Source organism: Peromyscus eremicus, chromosome 10, assembly GCF_949786415.1.
Source record: "Peromyscus eremicus chromosome 10, PerEre_H2_v1, whole genome shotgun sequence".
NCBI lineage: Eukaryota > Metazoa > Chordata > Mammalia > Rodentia > Cricetidae > Peromyscus > Peromyscus eremicus.
In genome coordinates, this window is record NC_081426.1 from 82767290 (window position 1) to 82771616 (window position 4327).

Genomic DNA, 4327 nt, shown 5'->3' on the forward strand with positions numbered 1-4327 from the left:
AGTACATCATCATGCAGGCAAAGCAGCAGCCTACAGAATGGGAAAAGATTTTTAACAACCATACATCTGATAAAGGGTTAATATTTAAAATATATAAAGAACTCCAAAAAAACTATTTAAAAATGGGGTACAGATCTAAACAGATAATTCCCAAAAGATGAAACATAAATGGTCTAGAAACACTTAAAAAAAACTCAACATCCTTGCTCATTAGGGAAATGCAAATCAAAACTACTTTAATATTTCATCCTACACCAGTCAGAATGGTCAAAAATCAATAAAATAAGTGACAGCTCATACAGGCAAGGATGTGGAGTAAGGGGAACACTCATCCATTGCTGGTGTGAATGCAAACCTATACAGCAACCATGGAAATCAGTGTGGTGGTTCCTGAGGAAGATGGGAATTGAACTACCTCAAGATCCAGACATACCACTTTGGGCATATACTACTCATAGGGTTATATATTCCTACCACAGAGACACTTGCTTAACCACGTCCATTGTTGCTCTATTCATGATAGCCAGAAACTGATGATAAGGCCCTATTGCTGAAGACAATACCTATGCAACTCACTGAGCACAGAGAAGTTGAGCTGGTGCCTATCTAGAACCTTCACCCCTACTGACTAGTGTTCATGGTACAGGGAGGTACACTGCATGCTACCAAAGGAGAATGATGAAGACCTACCCATCTACAAACCCTCTGATCTACAAAAGTGAGCTGTGTATCAGATATGGTGATGAAATAGTGGCACAAAGTCTGTAGGAACAACCAACCAATATCTGATTTGAGTTAAGATCCACTCCATGAGATGGAACCCATCCATACCCGATGATGCTTGGGTAGCCAGGAACCTGAGACTTGATAGGCAAGGGACCTACGGGGAAATCAAATACTGCTGTTCTGCTAAAGGAATGTGGCAATAAAATGACTCCTGATGACATTCTGCTATCCTTATAGATGAGTGTCTTGCTCAACCATCATCAGAGAGGCTTGCTCCTGCAGTAGATGGGAACACAGAGACCACAGTGTGCAGAAAGTGAGAGACCTTGGAACACTCAGTCCTAAATGGGATGTCTCCATCAAATCCCTCCCTTCAGGGCTCAGGGAACCCTGTGGAAGTGGAGTCAGGAAAGATTATAAGAGCCAGAGGGGATGGGGAGTACCAAGGAAATAAGGCCTTCTAAATGCAGCAGAACCCACACACATAGGAACTCACATTCCCTGAACCAGGTGGGGTCCCAGTGCTGCGAGAAGCAGACACAAGCCCCCATCCCTAACCCAGAAGCTATCTCCAATTGATAACCACTGGCAAAGGAAAAATTAATTTTCTCTAATGGAGTTTCACTGGGTACACAAACCACACTGAAGGACAGGCCCTGTGCCCTGCAGTAGATGGCCAACACAAAATAAACTCAGTGGCATTTTGGAGGGCTTTGGTTTCTGATTTTGTGCTTTTCTGGGATTTCTCTGTGTGAACATGTGTCTCTTGACATCTGTATGTGTTTCTTGTGCTTTTTCTTTGGCTCTTTTTCTTCCGTTTGTTTTGTCCTATTCCAGTTTATTTGTTTTCATTTCATCTTTTTTTATTATTATTTTGAGATGCCTGTTTTCTAATGAAAGAGAGAAAAAGGGAGGGTGAATTGGGCTGGAGGGAAAGAGGGGAAAATCTGGGAGGAGCTGGGGGATGGGAAACTGTAATCAGAATATATTTACGAAAAGATTCTATTTTCAATGTTTTATTAAAAAAATAGAAGGGAGAGAGAACTTGTCAGACCACCTTGAAGGGCAGACTGGACTAGACAGTGATGGGTCACTGCTGGGTGGACACTTGGTTACCCAGCCTCTTAGGCGCCATTGAAAGCTGAACTTAATGTCAGGACATGGAGGAGTTGGAAACAGGAGGAGTCCAGTGGCATCTGGGCAGACAGGTGGGTGTAGCAAAGCAGCTGCTGCCCCAGCCTAATGGATTATGACTCTAAAGGAGAAATCACAGGAGAACAGGCAGCAAAAATTGTCACTTACAAGCCTTTCATCATCAATGCTACAAAAACAGGTAAGTTCTCCTCCCTTCCTCCCTTACCAAAAATATCACACAGCCCTCTAGCCTGCACGCCAGCACAGACTCTGGAAAGCCAGCTCTTTTCCTCCCATATAAAATACTGTGAACACTTTCTAAATGTAAAGTCCCCGAGGAGAGCTGGAGTAAAAAGTGTCATAGTCCATTATAAAACTCTTTGTATGCCATGATGGTAAACAAGAAACATTTCCAGATGATCCTGGGCATGGGGCTATGCATGGGTGTAAACAATCCTCAGTATGAGCCTATGCACGGGTGTAGGCAATCCTCAGCATGAGGAGATTCATAGGTGTAGACAATGCTCAGCATGAGGCTGTGCATGGGTGTAGACAATCCTCAGCATAGGAGCATGCATGAGTATAGACAATCCTCAGCATGGGGAAATACACAGGTGTATACAATCCTCAGCATGAGGCTATGCATGGGTATAGACAATCCTCAGCATAGGGGCATGCATGGGTGTAGACAATCCTCAGCATGAGGCTATGCATGGGTGAAGACAATCCTCAGCATGAGGGTATGCGTGGGTGTAGACAATGCTTTGCGTGGGGGAGGGGGGATGCATGAGTGTAGAAGGAAAAGCCCGTGAATTTAAGATTGTTCAGCCAAAAAGAATGGGAAGAGCCGGGCAGCCTCCGTGGGAAAAGGTGGAAAGGCCATTCTTGATTAGTCTTTCCTGCTGTGCCCCATCGTGGCCACAAATCACTATTAACCCCAACTGTGCTGTGTGAGTTCTCTTTACCCTCACTTGTTTCCCTCTCCTGGCAATACTACTACTAATACACTACCATTCCTCTCCTGGCAATACTACTACTAATATACTACTATTCCTCTACTCTAATACTACTACTAATACACTCCTATTCCTCTACTCTAATACTACTACTAATACACTACCATTCCTCTCCTGGCAATACTACTACTAATATACTACTATTCCTCTACTGTAATACTACTACTAATGCACTCCTATTCCTCTACTGCAATACTACTACTAATACACTCCTATTCCTCCACTGCAATACTCTCTGACCATCTCCCTGCTTCCCACCTCCCCTCCCCCCACGTCTCCACTGGACTTGCCAACACTAATAATGCAGATAGATGAACCTTCTAAAAGCATCTGCCCCTGCCCCCCAGGGCTAGGAGTTAATTCCTAAATTCTCACCCTGGCTTCCAAGCTCCTCCCCAGTGTAGCCCATAATTCCCTTCCCATGCTGAATTCTGGCTGAAAAAAGGAAGTTACCCTTCCTACACAGCCGTTTGGTTTTATTCTTTCTGAACCTTGTGCGCACTGTTGCATTTGCCTTCCTAGTAAACATCTCCCTCTCACTATCACTTCAGACCCCAGCTTCACCACACGTCCATCCTGAGGCTTTCCACGGGTGGTCATTGCTCCCACTCAGCACTGACATGTGATCGTCTTTTTGAGTACCCACCACTGACACTAGGGTCACTTGTCAGCCTCTTTCTCCCTCTTCCAGCTCGCTACAAGACAGGGTGGCTTCTTCTTTATACTCTGGAAGGCGGCAGCCAGGCCAGTGTCCTCACATAAAACTCACTTCCTGTTTCATCAGCCCCACCCTCAACTCGCCATGTCTTTTCAAAGTGTGAGTCCAATATAAGACCTGCCTTCTTCTTTCCCCCTTTTGAGAACCACAAGCAATCTAACCATAGTCTGTTCCCTGAGCCTTCAACATGTGGCCAACACTGGGAAACGGAAGACAAGAAACAGGTCAGAAGCACAGAGTGATGAGTGATGCTAGACCAGAGAGTGGGGAGCCCTCACACTAGACAAAGCAGTCTTCTCCTTCCTCCACACCCAGGTATCCCCACACCATCTCGGAACAGAAGAACGAGGCTCTGAAATAAAGGGTCCTCCCATTTACTGAGGTAGCAAGCTGGTCCAGAAGCCCCTATGGGAAGTGTGACAGATTGCTATGCTCTGGGCTTTCTGCCAGGTGCTTTGCACGGGTTCTTTAATTTCATCTTCACCACACCTGCCATTTGAAAAGTGAAAAGGCTGTCATTCTTCCATGTGATCCTGCCAGAGACCAGCTGGCTGGAGCCCCCACATTTCACCCCGGTAGCTTTGATGTGAGGTCCAGGCAAATCAAATGACAGAGGGACTCCTGTCTTTTCCCAGAGGAACGCCCTCTTGGGAGCAGGATTGTCTCCACACAGCCGACGGTATGCATGCAATCTCCCATTCCGTTACCTGCTGCACGGCACCAATGCATGCTT